The sequence below is a fragment of the Narcine bancroftii genome, chromosome 14 (assembly GCF_036971445.1).
Source record: "Narcine bancroftii isolate sNarBan1 chromosome 14, sNarBan1.hap1, whole genome shotgun sequence".
Classification (NCBI taxonomy): domain Eukaryota; kingdom Metazoa; phylum Chordata; class Chondrichthyes; order Torpediniformes; family Narcinidae; genus Narcine; species Narcine bancroftii.
Window position 1 is genome coordinate 66,818,910 of NC_091482.1, and position 19,931 is coordinate 66,838,840.

The window sequence follows — 19,931 nt, forward strand, 5'->3', positions numbered from 1 at the left end:
CATCAGGAATCTTTGGCATAAGATTACGATGCTGGAGAAACTCAGCAGGTCAAACAGTGTCCTTTATATGGGAAAGATATGTTTGCATAACCAACATTTTGGGCTCAAGTTATATAAAGAACACTGTTTGACCTGCTGAGTTTTTCCAGCATCATGTTTTTACTTCAATCACGGTGACTGCAGACATTCGTGTTTTACTCCTTTGAAGAATGGGATTGAGTAAAGGCTGGTGTCAATATAGTAGAGAGAAAAGGTTCTGACCATTAAACAAAATTTAGACATATAGCACAGTAACAGGCTCTTCTGGACCACGAACCCATTCTTCCCAAATACTCCAATTAACCTACAGCCCCATACATTTTGAAGGGTGGGAGAAAACTGGAGCGCTTGGAGGAAACCCACGCAAACACAGGAAGAATGTCCAAACTCAATTTCGAACCCAGGTCGCTAGTGCTGTAGTAACAATGCTCCGACTGCTGTAGAATTCAAGGGATGGAACAGAGTTGTAAGTACACAACGTTTCCGACAGCAGGGTTTCTGCAAAAATTTGGAGGAGCATTTGTTGGGATTTTAGAAAGAGGATGCTCAAATTAAAAAGATTGTAGAAGGTGGGTTTGTACCATGCTGACCTCTAGACCAGTGGTTCTCAACCATTTTCTTTCCACTCGCATCCCACTTTAAATGATCCCTATTCCATCAGTGCTCTGTGATTAATAAGGGATTGCTTAAGGTGGGATGTGGGTGGAAATAAAAAGTTTGAAACATGCTCAAATGACTCGTTATGTTCACAGTGTCATAACTCCAAAGGAAATGGGCCAACGACAATTTTTCTCAAGTAAAATATTTCAGTAACAATTTGCTCTAGAGCAGTGATTCTCAACCTTCCCTTCCCACTCACATCCCACCTTAAGCCATCCTTTACTAATCACAGAGCACCGATGGCATAGGGAATACTTAAAATGGGATGTGAGTGGAAAGAAAAAGGTTGAGAACCATTGTGCTACACTAACCATGCCAAATTGAGTTGGGTTTGCTTCTATCTTCACACTGACCCATACTGGGCAACGCAACCCTGAGCTGTATTGTGTAACATGCAATTCTGGACTTTCCTCAGAGATTTTTGTCTTGTTCTGCCTAAGTGAGGGTATCTGGGGTGGGAGAAGTCGAGTTGAAGGTGCAGGATAATTGATCCTCCTTCCCTCTTATCTCTAATGTGCCCAGTCTTGTGACTGGTCACGTGCTGGGTGCTGCCTGACTTCTGTTTCTCCTGAGTCTTATCTCAGCTCGTATGGGAGATGGCCATCCAAAAATGGTCCTCCAGCAGAGGTGAACTAAAGTAAAAACACAAAGCTGGAGAAACTCAGCAGGTCAAGCAGTGTCCTTTAGATCTTCTTCTTTGGCTTGGCTTCGCGGATGAAGATTTATGAAGGGGTAATGTCCACGTCAGCTGCAGGCTCGTTGGTGGCTGACAAGTCCGATGCGGGACCGGCAGACACGGTTGCAGCGGTTGCAAGGGAAAATTGGTTGGTTGGGGTTTGATGTTGGGTTTTTACTCCTTTGTCTTTTCTCAGTGAGGTGGGCTCTGCAGTCTTCTTCCAAGGAGGTTGCTGCCCGCCGAACTGTGAGGCGCCAAGATGCACGGTTTGAGGCGATATCAGCCCACTGGCAGTGGTCAATGTGGCAGGCACCAAGAGATTTCTTTAGGCAGTCCTTGTACCTCGTCTTTGGTACACCTCTGTCTTGGTGGCCAGTGGAGAGCTCACCATATAACACGATTTTGGGAAGGTGATGGTCCTCCATTCTGGAGACGTGACCTTCCCAGCGCAGTTGGATCTTCAGCAGCGTGGATTAGATGCTGTCGGCCTCTGCCATCTCGAGTACTTCGATGTTGGAGATGAAGTCGCTCCAATTTCCACCATCGAAGTCCTTTAGATAGCAAAGGTAAAAATACCATACATAACCAACGTTTCAGGCTTGAACCTTTCATCAAGGTATGGGAAAATGTCAGCAGGCATCCGAACAGAAGAGTGGGGAGGAGGAGGAGGAGAGGTGAGCTAACCCAGTACATTGTCAGACAACAGAGCCACCCCAATTTCTGCAGCCAAGTATCTCACTGACTGATGGAATCAATGCAAGCAGCCTCACATAAAGTGGTGCAAACAAACCTGAAATAGGACTTCAGTGACACCTGACTCGGCCCATAACCAAAGTCAACAGAAAACAAGCAACAAGTTGGTTCAGAAAAGGAGCCAACCCCTCACATTCCCTGCCAAAATATATTGAATTCCCTAAAGTCACATGAATACCAATGATGAAATCTCATTGATTAGTGCGGGTTTCACACTTGGATTGCAGTATAGAACATAGCAATCCACTGCACAGTGCAGGCCGTTTGGCCCACAGTGTTGTGCCAATTTATAACAATATAACCATATACAGCACAGAACAGGCCAGTTCGGCCCTACTAGTCCATGCCGGAACAAATCCCCACCCTTGTAGTCCCACTGACCAGCACCTGGTCCATACCCCTCCAATCCTCTCCCCTCCATGTAATTATCCAGTCTTTCCTTAAATGTAAATAACGTCCTTGCTTCAACCACCTCTGCCGGAAGCTCATTCCACATCCCAACCACCCTTTGCGTGAAGAAATTTCCCCTCATGTTCCCCTTATAATTTCCCCCCTGCAATCTCAAACCATGGCCTCTGGTTTGAATATCCCCCACTCTTAATTGAAAAAGCCTTTCCACGTTGACTCTCTCTGTCCCTTTTAAAATCTTGAACACCTCCATGAAATCCCCCCTCAATCTTCTACGCTCCAGAGAAAAAACCCCCAGGCTGCTCATCCTTTCTCTGTAACTCAAACCCTGACATCCTGTCAACATGCTCGTGAACCTTCTCTGCTTTCTCTCTATTTTGTTTATATCCTTCCTATAATTCGGTGACCAAAACTGCACACAGTATTCCAAACTTGGCCTCACCAAGATATCCTAATCCCTGTTAATATGTGATTGTGACCTTTATAAGAACAAGGGCTCGAGTTATCCAAAATCTCTCTGGACAAAGAAGATTTTGCTTTCTGAATACTTTTGGGTGTATTTTGTGGATTTTGGGCTGTTGATTATAAAAATCATCTTAACATTTTCCTATCATACACCATTTTTTTTAGCTATAAACTATTTTTGTAATTTCCTGTCATATTTTAAGTACTTCAAGCATACAAAACCATGAAGAGCAACATGTCATTGAAAATTCATTTACTGCGTTCACAGTACTTCCCGGCTGATCTTGGTGCAGTTAGTGACGAACACGGTGAAAGGTTTCACCAGGACATTACGACCGTGGAAAAGTTGTATCAGGATAACTGAAATCCACCACTTTTCTATGGCCGACTATTGTTGGACACAGACAGAAGAGGCATCAGATGCTGAGTACAAATGAAAATCAGTGGGGAAGCATTTTTAGGTAAGTTGAACTAACGCATCGTGTCAGCATCATTATGCGATTAAACAGGCTGAATTCAATAAATGTAAAAGTCTCAACTTCCTTCTTGATAGAGCAAATCTGAAATTATCTATCATAATCCCGTATTTTCTTCAGGAAGCGATCCTTATGAAAAAATATTGTGCAGTATAATCCGAGATTTTCATGTTGATTACAGCTCCAGATATTGGAAAATCAATTGCCATTCATGACTTGAGACCATTCCACTCTGATGGTGGAATGTCAAGGCTGATTTTAACTCCATTAATCCCCATGGTTCAAGATTCAGTCAGTCATACAGCTGATGGACACAATTACATTTTCTGTTGTCTCACTGGTGACCCTGCACAGTTTCTGACTGAATATTAATACACCAATCTAACAATAACTTCAACCAGAGGAAAGTGTTCCAGATAGTTGTGTCACCAGATGTCATATTGAATAGCTTTGTTCTAATTTCAAGGGTATGTTTCTTCATTAAATTTCCACCACTTTTGATTTATCCCTTCTATTACATTTTAATTGTCTTGTACATCTCGGTTTCAATCACCACTTATTCTTCATATTCTTTGCCACCACTCCTCATAATTTTATACTTTCACCCTGACTCCACTCTGGTGAATTACACGACACTCCCAGTGGGTTTGACTTTAAATTATTACTTTAAAAAAAAATTATACAAACAGCACAGTAACAGGCCATTTCGGCCCACAAGCCCGTGCCAACAAATTACACCCAACTGGCCTGGTACGTTTCGAATGGTGGGAGGAAACTGGAGCCCCCAGAGAAAACCCACACAGAGAACGGACCAACTCCTTTCAAACAGCTTGGGATTCAAACCCCAGTCCTGATTGCTGGCACTGTAACAGCATGGTGCTCGCCGTCCCGTCCCTACAATATCCATGCTGATCTTGGGAGCCTAATAAAGGAAATTTGTTCTGTCGGCTTGCTTTGCAGTTTTTCCAGGCCGGTGGATCTAAATCCTAATCCAAAGATAAAGGTTACTTTGTATAAAATTATCTTTCAAAAAAAGAATTCCAAATTTAGTGTGAAATCTGGCATCAGTAACTTTGCAGTTCTGGTGTAGATCACAAACCAGTTTCATTCTCTGTCCACTGGAAGAAATAATTCATCTGTCTGAATGGACAGGTAAGACTGATGTTGCACACATCTTTGACCATAAAGAACATCAGAAATAGGAGCAGGAGTCGGGCATCCGATCCATCTAGCCTGCTCCGCCATTCAATGGCTGATCTGATGATGGGCTCATCTCCACCCACCTGCCTTTTCCCCATATCCCTCAATTCCCTTACTATGTAAAAATCTATCCAATCTTGTCTCAAATATATTTTCTGAGATTGCCTCCACTGCTTCATTGGGCAGCAAATTCCACAGATTCACCACCCTCTCATCTCTGTCCTAAATCTACTATTCCGAATCCTGATGTTATGATCCCTAGTTCTAGTCTCCCTTACAAATGGAAACTTACCTTCCTCTATCTTATCTAAGCTTTTCATAATTTTATATGTTTCTATAAGATCCTCTGTCTTTCTTCCAGCAAGTATAGTCCCAGACGACTCAATCTTTCCTCGGGTTAACCCCATTATTCCTGGAATCAACCTCGTGAGCCTCCTCTGCACCACCTCCAAAGCCAGTACATCCTTCTTCATGTAAGGAGAGCAGAACTGTAGCACTCCAGATGCTGCCTCACCAGTACCTTGAGCATTTGCAGCATAACCTCCCTGCTCTTAAATTCAAAGCAATGAAGGCCAACATTCCATTTGCTTCACCTGCAACCCAACCTTTTGTGATTCATAGTCACCTTGAGTCACCACACATTGTTTTGCAGGAGGGTGTCTCTGGCTCATGATGGAAACCATTTCCTTTTAGCCTCAAAATTCACGCAGACGTTTGATATTGAAAGCATTTTAATCGCAGCTCCCAGAATCAACATCCTATCCAAAGCTGGTTGTGAGCTTTTAATCAGAAGTCACCCCACAGAAAATGGTTGCAGCAGGCTTTGAAGTGAATTCTGTTAAAACTAGAATTTTAACAAGGTTTTACACAATGCAAATGTACTTGGTCCTAATGATTGCAAATGAAAAGTGCAAAAAGCAGGGACCCTGCAGAATCAATTGGTCGCAAGGCTTTATATATACATAATTCGCCTGACATTCACTCACTAAATATGCAGTGTTACAAATATTTTCCAAATGTATGAATTAATCATACTTCACCATTGAATTATCCAGTAATAGGAACAAATTAGCACAGGTAACATCAAATATATGTGTTATTCTACTGCAGGTGTCCCCAAACCTTTTAGACCATTGACTATCATGGACTACTTGATGTCTCATTGACCCCGAGGCATGGAATCGTGGCACTAGTCTGCGGGGGGGGGGGGGGGGCGTGATGGCGGTGCTGGATGGGGGTTGGTAGGGTGGTAGCGCTGGATGGGGTGGGGGGGGGGGGTTAGTGCACAACCAAAGGTACAAAAAACACATACATCTTTCTTCTACTCTCCGTCCATCCTCCCGTTCACTCTCAACTTATTCAGAGGCTGAAGCCAGATATAACGTGGTGGCCACGAAGGCCTGCTCTCGCCAGAGGTTGGCCACCCCTGCCATAGGCGCTATTCTCTGTTGATCTGCCCCTGCTTTCCACCCCTAAAAGTTCAATCAACCCTCCCCCGCCCCCCCCCCCCCCCCCCCAGCGTTATCAACCCATTTTCGACTCCAGGGTAATTATCGGCCCCTTGAATAGTCCCATTGACAGCCAGGCATCAATATCGACCCCTGTTCTACTCTATGACTTAGGGACCATTGCTCTGTTGGAACTGACATCCTCTGGATTACTATCAAATTAAGGCCGCATTCATTTCTGCAGGTGGATTATTCGTTTCTGCAGGTGGATGATTTGTTTCTGCAGGTGGATGATTCATTTCTGCAGGTGGATGTATTTTAGGTGGGGTATCAAGTAGTTTGCAGTTTAATGCATTGTCAGATGCTTTTTAGTGATGTCATTTGACCTGTAAATATTGGTCAGACTATATGGGGGATAGTATAAACAACACAATGCTGGAGAAACTCAGCAAGCCAAACTGTGCAGCAAAGATAAAAAAATACATAACCAATGTTTCTGGCTTGAGGCCTTCAACAAGATGTGGGAAAATGTCAGCAGATGTTCGAACAAACTGGTAGTGGGGAGGGCTCCCAAAGGCAGGAGGTAATAGGTGGATAAGGGAGGGAGGGCACAGTAGCAGGCAGGGGGAGAAAGAATGGCACTAAGAGTAGAGAGGGAAGGGGTTGGGGAGCTAAGGGAAAGAAGACAAGGGGATAAAGGAAAAGGGAAGGGAGGGGAAGAGAGAGTAGGCTAGCAGAAACCGGAGAAGTCAATGTTAATGCCACCCAGATGGAAAATCAGGTGTTGTTCCTCCAATTTATGGGTCGTCTTGGTGGGGTGGCCCATGAGTCCATGGACAGACATGTGAGTGTGGGGGATAGTTCCATTGCACTTCAGTGCCAATGGCTAACTTTGCATTCACTAAGGAGCAGTGACAGTTTAAAATTTCTCTGGAATAGCAGCATTTCAATATTGCATGGAAGACCACCTGGGATTGTTTAGCTCAAGTGCCTGGAGTGGGTCTTGGGCTCTCAACTGACTCAGAGGTGAGAGGTATCAGGAAAAGATGGTGAGAAATTCCTGTGAATATCTCGTGGCACCTTCTCTCCCCTTGCTGCTCCACTCAGTGCTCCCCTCACTTGCTGCCTCCTCATTCCTCCACTCACTTCCCCTCGCTCACTGCCCCCTGGCTGTTCTACCCCCAACAACCCCACCCACCACCATCCCATTACTCCATTCCAAGCCCTTCCCACCATTGGGAACATCTACATGGAGCGCTGCCGTCAGAGAGCAGCTGCAATCATCAAGGATCCACACCACCCAGCACACGCTCTGTTCTCGCTGCTGCCATCAGGAAAGAGGTATTGGTGCCACAAGACTCACACCACCAGGTTTGGCAACAGCAGCTCCCCCTCCGCCATCAGACTCCTCGACAACAAACCCAATCAGGAACTCTTATAAAGACTTCCTTTTGGACTGTGTTTGATTTTATTTTTCTCTTTTGCACAGTCAGTTTGTTTACATTTCTTTATTTGTTTTCATGTGTACATTGTGTACAGATTTTTTTGCATTACCCATAAGTGGTAATTCTGCTGGGCCACAGGAAAAAGAATCTCAGGGTTGTACGTACTCTGATAAGAAATCTGAAATCTAAACTTTCTGATGATGACCACATAGTCCTTAAAAAGATGAATCGAACAGGTGTCTGTGCGGCTGCAGAGGCTGCGGGAATGCTGGAGGCAAATCCTCAGACTCTCGGTGACTCTGAAGGGTCTCGCTTGCTCTTATGGTGGGGGGTGTTGGGCAATGCGAGTGCCACCTCTTTGTGTGCCTTTAAGGCATGCAAAGACTAATGGATTTTGTGTATTAGTGCATGGTAATAAAGTAAGTAATCTAATCTATCTAAGAACATTCAGGCACCTACAGTTCTGGACCATTGATTCAAGGAGTTGAATACCACCCAAATAGCTGAGAATTCAAATTTAAGTAATTAAATATTCAATTAAAGCTAGTCTTGGAACTGTTGGACTGTTGTACAAAGCCCACCTTGTGCACAAATACACTTGGGAAGAACTACTGCCCAAAGAGAGTTCTGTGGGATTCTGTCTCACTGCTCCCCATCTGTAATCTCTGCTCTCAAGCTCTACGACCATGTACTGTACTCTTTGAGGGATGCCAACCCTGAAGAAGTTCTCCTTTCCCTGAATGTTCTTAGATAACTTAGATTAGATTACTTACTTTATTGCCATGCACTAATACACAAAATTCATTAGTCTTTGCATGCCTTAAAGGCACGCAAAGAGGTGACACTCGCATTGCCCAGCACCCCCCAACCATAAGAGCAAGCGAGACCCTTCAGAGTCACCGAGAGTCTGAGGATTTGCCTCCAGCGTTCCCGCAGCCTCTGCAGCCGCACAGACACCTGTTCGATTCATCTTTTTAAGGACTATGTGGGATTTTCTCTCACTGCTCCCCATCTGTAATCCCTGCTGCTCTCAAGCTCTACAGCCATGTACTCAAAGGAATAACACCTGATTTTCCATCTGGGCACTCTCCAGCCAGATGGTATTAACATCGACTTTTCTGGTTTCTGCTCACCTGCTCTCCTCTCTGCCCTTCCCTCTCCCTTCTCTTCCCCCTTTCACCCCCTCCCTCTCTATTCACCCAGCCTTCCCTTCTCCTGTTGCTTGCTGCTGTCCCCTCCCTCCCTTCTCCACCTATTACCACCTGCCTTTACGACCATGCCTCCCCCATTAACATTTTGTTTGGACGCCTGCCGACATTTTACCACACCTCGATAAAGGGCTCAAGCCCAAAAAGTCTATATAAAGGACACTGTTTGACCTGCTGGGTTTCTCCAGCATTGGGTTTTGCAGAACACCTGCCTTCCTCATCCAGTTGGTCACTAATATGGTTGACTCTTAACTGCCTTCTCATTTCAGGGGGGATTAGGGATGGGGAATAAGTGCTGGCATTGGCTGATATGTCCACATCCTGTGAATATTTTTTTAATCAATGGAATTCCATGGTGCTTTGGAAAGGATATCATTAACTGTCCGTGGCATTGCAGTGAAGTTAGAAGGATAACATGTTCTCTCTTCCCACTATGTTTCTGCCTTAACATTAATCTCAGCTAAGGATTATCAGGCTGCTTGCAGGTGAAGCCTACTCAGGTGAAGTCACTCAGCGTTTCACCAGGCTTATGGAACAAGTGAAGGGTTAGACCTTGCTCCCTGCTTAGGCAAAGCACTCTTCAGTATTACTTCTGGAGGTGGCAGCCTCTTGCACGCTTGCTGTCTAAACACTGCTCCTGAGAAAAGATGGTGCACCATCAAATTTCTACCGCTGTCTACCAACAGGTCTTGTAACTACGGGAGACACGCATTGGCTGATGCGGTGCATATTACGACGAGGAGCAGAAACCCCGACTAACATCACAAAAGATCACCAGCACCCTGGTTACCATTTCTTTACGCTGTGACTTTCAGACCTGAAGTCTAGCATCTCTAGGTTCATGAACAGTACTTTTTTTAAACCACAGCTATCAGGCCCTTGAATCTCCGCATACTACCTTAAACCAAACCATAAACTACATGGGACCACCAGAAGATCTAATTATGCACAGAAATGTTGGAGGAACTCAGCTGCTCTCGCAGCATCCATAAGAGGTAAAGATATATTACCAGAACAACTACCGAAGAATGGGAGGGGGAGGAGTCCAGACTAACAAAAGGAGTTAATTGGAGGAAAGGTGAGAATTGATTTTGGCTCTGTGAAAGGAGACAGGGAAAGGGAAAAGAGTGTGTGTGTGTGTGTGTGTGTGTGTGTGTGTGTGTGTGTGTGTGTGTGTGTGTGTGTGTGTGAGAGAGAGAGAGAGAGAGAATATCTGTCTGTACTATTGAAATGTCACTTTTTCATTGCACTAACTGCAACGTGATTTTTATTATCTCTTTTTATGTCCCATTGTATGCTGTGATAATTTAATTTATACTATTGGGTTGATCCATCTTCTATACATGCTATGGCAAGCAAGAACTTTGGTGCATCTATGTATTTTACTTATCTATATGACAATAAACTTATCATCTCATCTTACCCCATTGTCAAACAAAGGTTAACTGTGGTCCCCAAAGCTGTTGGTTTCCTGGATCCAAAGCAAACCAGGTGGTGTAGGCCATTATGTGACTGTGCTGAATTTTACCTAGAGATTTCTTCATCTCTATCTTCCCCTCCCCGCACTCAAGTTAGCAGTAGAATGTTAAGAGTTCTCTTGAACAAATAATGTGATCAAGAAAGACAACTGAAGTCATTGACAAATGGGCAGCTGGGTTAGTGGAGGGGGCACGGTTAGTGTAGGGGGCACGGTTAATGTAGGGGCAGCACAGTTAGTGGAGGGAGCACGGTTAGTGTAGGGGGTATGGTTAGTGTAGGGGCAGCAGGGTTAGTGTAGGGGCAGCAACCTGGGTTCAAATCCGTCATTCCCTGTAAGGGATTTATGCGTTCTCCCCATGTCTGCATGGTTTTCTCCCACCCTTCAAAATGTACAGGGGCTGTAATTCAATTGGGTGTAATTGAGTGGCCAGAAGGGCCTGATACCTTGCTGTATGTCTACATTTAAATATATATTATTTAAATGTAAAATTGTAATCAAAAATATTGCACACTGTGAGTTTCTATTCAGTTCTATGTAGTACCATGCAAATGTATGATAGTATTTTAGAAGGTAATTTCCTAAACAATTACCATGAGCATTTGATCTCTAGAATGAGCTTGCAACAAATACATTGTGGACAGAGGGCCGTGAGGAAGGTAAATCTCACCAAGAAAGCTGCAGGAATACGACACAGGAAACTGCTGCAAAGACCCGGTTGGCTAACCAATGCTATTTAAACAATGAAAGCTGACACATCTCTGCAAACATGTGCAGCAGGTCCTGGACTGTCTAATGTTATTCCTATTTCGATAATTCATGGCAATATCTTCTACTCACTCAGCTGCATTTTTAAAAATCTATCGATGCATTTCTCTGGATTTGGGTATTGCTGGCATTTATTACTCATCCCTAATCGCCCTGGAGACGGCAGTCTCGCCTGTGAAGGTATATCTACAGTGCTTTGGAGAGGGACTGGGTGCTGATGAAGAAAGAGGGATATCTTGCAAGTACACCACTTGGAGGGAAACCTGTGGGTGGTGGTGAGCCACCACCTTTGTCCTTCCCTGAGGCTGAGGCTGTGGGTTTTGGAGGATAGCATGGATAAAACATCTGGGAGATGTGCTGCTTCCCATCTCCAGTGATGCAGGGCCAATCCTGAACTCAGCTTCTGTCTGTGTGGAGTTCGCACCTTCTCCCTGTGACCACTAAAGTTTCCCTGGATGTTACATATCCCAATGACTTCAGCTAACTGGCCTATAGCTACCTGCATTTTGTTCCCCCTTCCTGTTTAAACAGTGGCTTAGTATTTAGTGTTTTTCAATCTGCCGTGACCTGCCCACGGTCCAGAGAATTTTGGTAAATTATCACAAATGAAGCTGCGACGACTTCTTCTATTTCTTTCAGAACTGTGGGATCCCTACCATCAGGGCCAGGGGACATCAACCTAGTGACCCATTTGTTTGCTTAGCACTGCCTCTTTCTTGATGGCCATCGCATCAGGCCCTCTCCACCCCTCACCTTTACCATCCACCATGAAGACCCTCACAAAATACTTGTTCAAAGCCTCAGCCACTTTTTATTTCCATTAATATTTCCCCTTCCCATTTTTTTAAGGAGCCTATGTTTACTTCATCGACATGTTTCTGCTACATACAGTAAAAACCCTGGTATCTGGCTCCCATGGGGATTGATAGGTTCCAGTTAAGTGAATTTATCAGGACTAGACTCAACCTTTTCTACCACTCACATACAACCTTAAGCAATCCCTTACTAATCACAGAGCACCGATGGCATAGGGATTACTTAAAGTGGGATGTGAGTGGAAAGAACCACTGCTCTAATCCATAAGTCAAGCTTTTTTGGGAGATCGTTCAACATCTAAATATTCTTTCAGTTCATGCTTGTACATGAATTGCAAAAGGTTGGGTCACAGGCATGGAAGGCGATCAAGAAGGCAAAGGGAATGTTGGTCTTCACTGCCAGAGGGATGAATTTTTGAGCAGGAAGGTTATGTTATAACGGTACAAGGTACTGGTGAGGTCACATCTGGAGAATTGCGTGTAGTTCCTTGAGGAAGGATGTGCTGGGTTTGGAGATGGTGCAGAGGAGGTTCACCAGGTTGGTTCCAGTAATGAGGGGGTTGGCCTATGAGATTGAGTCATCTGGGACTGTACTTGCTGGAATATAGATGAATGAGAGGGGGGTCTTATAGAAACAGACAAAATTATGAAAGGCATAGCTAAGTTAGAGATAGGTAAGTTGTTTCAAACTTACTTAGTGGAGGAGACTAAAACTAGGGGACATAGGCTCAAGATTTGGGGTAGTAGATTTAGGATGGAGATGAGGAGGAACTGTTTTCCCAGAGGGTGGCGAATCTGTGGAATTTGCTGCCCATTGAAGCAGTGGAGGCTACCTTAGTGGATACATTTAAGACAAGGTTGGATAGATTTTTACATAGTGGGGGAATTAAGGGATATGGGGTGATAGGTGAAGATGAGTCTATCATCAGATCAGTCGATCTCATTGAATGGTGGAACAGGCTAGATGGGCTGGATGGCTCCTTTTTCTTATGTTCTTATCTCCTTCTGATGTTTTGGCCATGGTTCTTGATTTCTCATCTATTTAAAACCCAAATAGGGTTTGCTGTAATTGCAAGCACCAATGTTGTTGGACAAAAGCAAAAGGGACTTCACTCCAAAAGACTCCATCTGCAGGCAGAAAGATGCGCCTATTAAATAGCTGACAGTGATCTTTGCAGTGGCATCATCTTAACCTGAGGGCATGCGACTGCCAAGAGGAATGTGATCCAGGAAAAAGGATTTTAAAAAATCAGCATGAACTGCTACTTTAGAACACTTAATGGGCTATTACATAATCCAATTAATTTGTGTATTTTATTGCTGATCAATGTTTCCAACTCACTAATGTACTCTTCCGAAACCGCAATTGGATTTCCCGTGTGCGTTGTTAGCTGTGATATGTTTACTGAGGTCTGTGAAACAATGAATGCATTTATGTAACAGCACAAAAGTCAAGACCAGTATCAGTCAACTCCTCAAGCCTGATCTTTCGCTCAATAAGCTCACATTTGACGACACCGTCTGCATCAACTCCACTTCCATTAGGCCCTGACCACACAACCTGAGCCTGTGAGGACTCAAGTCGAAGCATTGGGTTTGGGATCAGGACAGCTTGCCACAGATTTCTCCCACATCACAACGACCCTCCAATTATTGTTTGTTAAATTGGAACCCCCCCCCCCACCCCCCGTATCGGTGAGGGGTAGAATTTGTGCAAGTGGATGGGAATTTTAGGAAAATTAAATAGGAGGAGAGGAAATGGGTTCTTGATGGTCAGCACAGACTTGAGGGCCTGTTTCCAACATGTGTGACTTTTTGACTAAGTTAACTATTGATTAAATCAAATGATCAACTATTACTGGTTGGTGTGACTGGGGATTTATAAGCTTGTAAAAGTTTGCCAGAAGTTCAATCACAATCACAATTTGCACCCAGTTTTATTTAGTGGGCTCGACAGGTTCTGGGTGACTGTAAACTGGTACCACAAGGAGATTAGGAAGGCCAGGAGAACTGATTCACCTCAAAACTACTCTAGTGATCTTTCAGGAAGCTTGGACAGAAGGCATTTCCATGGTAAATATTCATATCCAAATTTAAATGAACCTCAATTAAATTTTGTAATCTACACTGAAAACCAGTTTCAGATGAATGTCATGGGGGGTGAAGATTAGGCAAATGTCTTTGGACTATTCCCCAATCTAGTGAAATCTCTGCAAAATCATTTTGAGACTGTTGAAGCTTTAAAAGACGGTGCTTGTCATTTTCCTTCCAGTTACCTAGCATCCCGAATAATGCAGAAACCTTTCATGCTCACAAGGAGAGCTCACACTTCGCTCTCCCTTAGAAAACATGAAGCAGGTTTGACCCTTGCTCTCACACTGTGCATTGTTGCAAAATATGGCTGGGTCACTGCTTCGACTTCCTCTCACAGTCTGAGTGGCTGTTCACGTTGTTAACCCTGTCATGGGTTACGGAGCTGAGGGAACGGGTGAATTGTGCTTGCCCTTGCTGTGGAAGAGTTAGGAGTTACAGAGGGAGGAGAGAAAAGTGGGAGGCTTTATCATCAGTAATCCCATCTGTGCATTTATTCACTTGACAAGCCCCTGGGAGATCTCAGTCACTCTTTCTCAGGTTCAAGTGCTGGTTGGTGGGAGAACAGACATGTTTTGAATAATGCATAGAGTTTCAAGAGCATTCTGACTGTCCAGTATTTTAATTCCTTTGGAGACGTTTTTTTTAAGAGCTTGTGTTATAATCCTTATCAAACATGTTCTATATATTATTCATATAAACCAAGAGGCCCTGCAATTTAAGGACCTACAGGCCATTGCACTGTTAGTTTTCTGATCAGAGTTGCCTGTTTCCACTTAGTGTGGGGCTGGATCCACTGGTTCTCTGGGTAAGGAGGAGAGTGCCATCCATTAATAGTCAGATCCTGTAGTCTGGATGTAGCAGAGACATCAAGGTTGTTAACTGTTAGCATCCATAATGTTATCTGCAGACGCTGGGATTGTAGTAAAAACACACCAAAATACTGCAGGAACTCAGCCAGTCTTGCAGCTCCCATAGGAGGTAAAGATACATCACCAATGTTTCAGGCTTGAGCCCTTCTTCAAGGTATAGGCAAAAAAAACAGGAAGGCATCTGAGTAAAGTCTGAAGATGGCAGGGGGAAGAGTCCAGACCAATGGACAAAAGGTGTCATTTGGATATGAGCACATCTCACCTTTCCTCTTGTCATATCCAATTAACACCTTTTGTCTGTTGGTCTGGACTCTCTCCCCCCTCTCCCCCACCCCCCACTCCGGCTATTCTTCTGTCTTTATTCAGATGCTGCCGGTTTTTTGCTTATACCTTGAAGAAGGGCTCGGGCTGAAACGTCACGAATATATCTTTCACTCCTATGGATGCAGTGAGACTGGCTGAGTTCCTCCAGCATTTCTGAGTGTGCTTGCACCACATGATCTTCCTCATGTCTGGGAGTGAAAGTTGTGAACCAAGCGTCGACTCATTACCCATTGGCTGAAGATACAAACAACAGAAATAGGAGAAGGACTAAATTACATGTATATCCTTTGAATAGTGAATAATAGCCTTGGTATTGATATCTGCATCATTTGTGTGAATGAAGAAGATTAGAAGTGTATCATGGTGTTTAGACAGGCCCTTCTGGCCCAATTACACCCAATTAAGCTACAACCCCCATACGTTTTTGAAGGGTGGGTGGAAACCGGAGCACCTGTAAAAAACCCACGCAAACACGGGGAGAATATACAAACTGATTACAGACAGCATGAGATTTGAACCTGGTGCTGTAACAGTGTGGTGCTAATGTGAGCACTGCTGTGCAATGAATTCAGACACAAAGTTCGTAGACTGTACGAACAGGCTTTAATCTGCTTAAGTTCATAAACACAAGGTCTCCATCACTTCCTGGGTCTGTGTGCTCAACTGACTACCAAAGGGGCCGGCACGAGTCTTTATACGGACTGGTGATTGACAGTGAGTAGGTGGGGCCAGCATCCCAGGTTGCCTACCTACAGGTACAGTGATTGCCCCCTGCAGTAGGCTGGTAGGCATGCAGCCAGTGTAGTGGTTAACGGCTACGCTAACCAAGCCATCCAATGAATAATGGCAGTGAGTTTATTGTCATACATATTGTACAAGGTACTCATGCTGGATTTCTTACTTCCTACAGCTGAACAGGTACTTGTAAAGGAAAACTATAACAGTAAACTGATTAAATGAAATTAAAATATAAGGTAGATAAAAAAATATTCACAATTATCCTGGTGCAAAGAAAGTGTCTTGTGTTCGTGCTGCCCTTTTTGTGCTAACCGTATCACCCCATTGACAGCATTTGCTTTTGTCCAGATCCCAACATCTATTTTGTTGCTTCTTGACCACAGCTCTGAGAGTCCTTGATCATAGAGAACATTTCTCTTCTCTCACTTCAGATCACCACCTGCAAGCCTCCGCCACTGTGTCTGATTACCTGACACATTTGCTTGAGTCTCTCTCTCTCTCTCTCTCTCTCTCTCTCTCTCTTTCTCTCTCTCTCTCGTCATGAACATGTCAGTTGTGTTGCAACAGCAGCACAGGGCAAACATTTGTATAAACTACCATACAAAATAAATAAAAATAATGCAAGAAAAACATCACTCACTTGAATGATGTTCTGACATCACCCTCAGAGACAGATATGACAGGGTCTTCAGCCTTTGCTGGGATTCTAGTAGACACGGTTTACTTCTTCTTCCTAAAGCGGACATGGAAGGTGTTCAGCTCATCGGGTAATGAAGCATCACAGCCATCTAAGGTGTGTTCCTTGCATTGTTTTATCTATAGTTTAACTTGGATTATTGAATTTGCTGTTACTAGATCACTGCACTTTTGACCGCTTGAAGCGTTCTCAATGAGACTACTGCTCTTTGCCTATGTAACAGCAAATGTTGAAGTATATCATATATATTCAATTTTTTTTATTATTAAATAACAATAAAAGGAACCTTTGATTAGCTGAATTTTATTATGGACCTGAGATATTATATCTTGTTAGATAGATTCCTACAAAGTGAACGTAGATGAATCAGAGTTGCATTCTTTATTAGCCAATAACATTTAATGTCTCTGGACTTTTTCATGAGAAAGACCTCTGCACTGACGAAAGGCTTTAACTTTTTCCCCAAATGCCCGTTTAATGCATTGATCCAATATGCAGGCAGTAATTTTCAGTGGAAGTACAGAAATAATTAGATGAAAGCTGTTTTCATTCTGGTTCTTGATTTCTTGCATGTCAGAAAGGTTTACATGACCTTTAGCTGGAAATGCTGAAACACCGAACAATCTGCAAATTCTGTCACTCACAGAAATTAAACCTTAGTTGATCACATGGTACACATAGTACCAGAAAATAATTTGTACCGGTTGATAAATTGACCTCCATTCCCCAACCTTTTAGAGACCTACGGTTTATCATGGTCGTGTACAAACAGGACTCACCTACTGAGGCTAGAAAGGTGGAGATGAGGAAGAGTATAAAGTTATGTGACCACATTAATGGGGTTGTATTACAGGCCACCCAGTAGTCGGACAGAATTGGAGGCACAAATCTGTAGGGAGATAGCAGACAGCTGCAGGAAAAAGTAAGTTGTGAGAGTAGCTGATTTTAACTATTGACTGGAACTCCCACACTGTAAAAGGGCTCGATGTCAAATGTGTTCAGGAAAGTTTTCTAAATTGAGGTGTTATCTACAGAGAGTTCAATTCTATCACCTGTTAGGGAACAAGACAGTTAACAGAAGTATGTGCAGGGGAACACTTTGGGTCCAGTGATTGTAATACCATTAGTTTCAAGATAATTATAGATAAGGATAGGTCTGGTCCTTGGATTGAGATTCTAAACAGAGAAAGGTCAGGTTTGAGGAAATGAGGAAGAATCTGGTATGTGTGGATTGGGTGAGGTTTTTTTTCTGGCAAGGATGTGCTCAGTATGTGGGAGGCCTTCACAGGTAAAATTTTGACAGAGTTTGTATGTTCCTGGAAGGATTCAAGGCAACGTTTTCGGGCAACAGGTATCTTTACGGGATATTATGGGTCTGGTTAAGAAGAGTGGCGTATAGCAGGTGTAAGCAACAAGGAGTAAATGCCGTACTTGCGCAATATTAAAAAATGCAGGAAATTATTTGAGGGAAATCTTGCTTTCAAAGACAAGGTGAAGGAAATTCCTCGGGGCTTCTACAGGTTGATTAAGAGAAAAAGGATAGTAAGTGGCAAAATTGGCCCTCTTGCATATCAGGGTGGCCGGCCATGTATGGAGCCAGAACAGATGGGAGAGATCTTAAATGGTTGCTTTTTGCCTTTATTTACTCAGGAAACTGGCACAGAATCTAAGGAAGTGAGGAAAACAAGCAGTGAGGTTATGGAACCTATGCAGATTAAAGGGAAGGAGGTGTTTAATGTCTTAAAGCGAATAGAGGTAGATAAATCCCAGGCTCTGAGAAGGTATTCCCTCGGACCTTGAGGGGGGTTAGTGCAGAAATTGCAGGGGCTTTGGTAGATATATGTAAAATTCTCAGCCACAGGAGAGGTGCAGAAGAATTGGGGTAATATTGCCCCTCTGTTTATAAAAGGCTCCTAAAAAAAGTCAGGGAATTGTAGGTCATCAGTAGCAGATAAGTTACTGGAAGGTGTTCTAAGAGATTCAATATGCAAGAATTTGAATATTCAGGTACTGATTAGACATAGTCAATACTGTTTTGTGTGTGGTAGGTCATATTTAACAAATCTTATAGTGTTTTGAGCATTGTTACCAGGAACATTGATGAAGGAAAGGCTGTGGATGTGATCTAAATGGACTTTACTAAAGCCTTTGACAAGGTCTCACATGGGAGTTTAGACAGGAAGTTTCAGGCGCTGGATATTCATGGATTCAATATTGGCTTTATGGGAGAAGCCAGAGTGGATGATTGTGGATGATTGCCCCTTTGACTGGAGGCCTGTGACTCATGGTGTGCCTCAAGGACAAAACACAACACCTCATCCACATGGATCTGAATGTTCCGGATGAAATATGGGATGCAAAATAGCAGATGGAAGTTAATACAGACAAGAATGAGGTGTTGTGTTTTAGAAGGTAGGTTATACATGGTAAAAGGTAGGGCACTGAGGAGTGCGGTAGAACAGAGCAATGTGGGAATTCAGATACAAAATTCCCTGAAAGTGGAGTCACAGGTAGGTAGGGTCGTAAAGTGAGCTTTTGGCATATTGGCATTCGTAAATCAAAATATTGAGTACAGGAGTTGGGTTGTTATGGTAAAGTTGTATAAGACATTGTTGAGGCCAAATTTGGCGTATTGTGTGCAGTTTTGGTCACCCAACTACAGGAAAGATCTCAATAATATTGAAAGGGAGCAGAGAAGATTTATAATGACTTCAGGAACTGAGTTACAGGGAAAGGTTAAACAGGTTAGGACTTTATTTCCTGGAGCGTAGAAAAATGAGGGGAGATTTGACAAAGGTGTACAAAATTATGATGGGTATCGATAGAGTAAGTCCAAATAGGCTTTTTATCACTGAGGTTAGGTGAGAGACAAGTCAGGCGACATGGGGTAAGGATGAAAGGGAAGACGTTTACGGGGAACATTGGGCAGAATTTTTTCACACAGAGTGGTGGGAGTGTGCAATGAGCTACCAAGTGAAAGTGCACTCAATTTTAACATTTAAGAAAAACTTGGACAGGTACATGGATGGGAAGGGTATGGAGGGATATGGAATGAGTGCAGGTCAGTGGGACTAGGCAGAATAATTATTTGGCACAGACCTTTTCTCAATGCTATAATGTTCTATGTTTCTTTCTGACTCTGGGACAAAATAAAAAAGCTAGCAGGGAAAATTATCCAGCTGAGGCTATCTAGAGAAATTAAAAATATTATTAGGTTAAAGCCAATATTGCCAAAGGAAGCGTTCAGCCCAAATGGTAGAAACATGTCTGAATTTTGCAAAGAACAACCAGGGCATGATTTTTTTTAAAATAAAGGAATGTGCAAATAGACTAGTTATGCCAAAAGCAGAAAATGTTGAAAACACTTAGTT

At 43.3% G+C, this 19,931-nt stretch overlaps 1 protein-coding gene and 1 long non-coding RNA gene across 2 annotated transcripts in view; one reads left to right on the forward strand and one right to left on the reverse strand.

Moving 5' to 3' along the window:
* The window catches only part of LOC138749289 (uncharacterized), a 73,781-nt gene extending 57,212 nt beyond the window's left edge, over positions 1-16,569 (reverse strand). The window contains exon 1 of the long non-coding RNA XR_011348538.1: positions 16,504-16,569. This is a non-coding gene — a long non-coding RNA (uncharacterized lncRNA). The remainder of the gene's footprint in view (positions 1-16,503) is intronic.
* slco3a1a (solute carrier organic anion transporter family member 3A1a) overlaps positions 1-19,931 on the forward strand; it is a 130,852-nt gene that overhangs the window by 28,110 nt on the left and 82,811 nt on the right. The gene's annotated exons all lie outside the window — the stretch shown is intronic.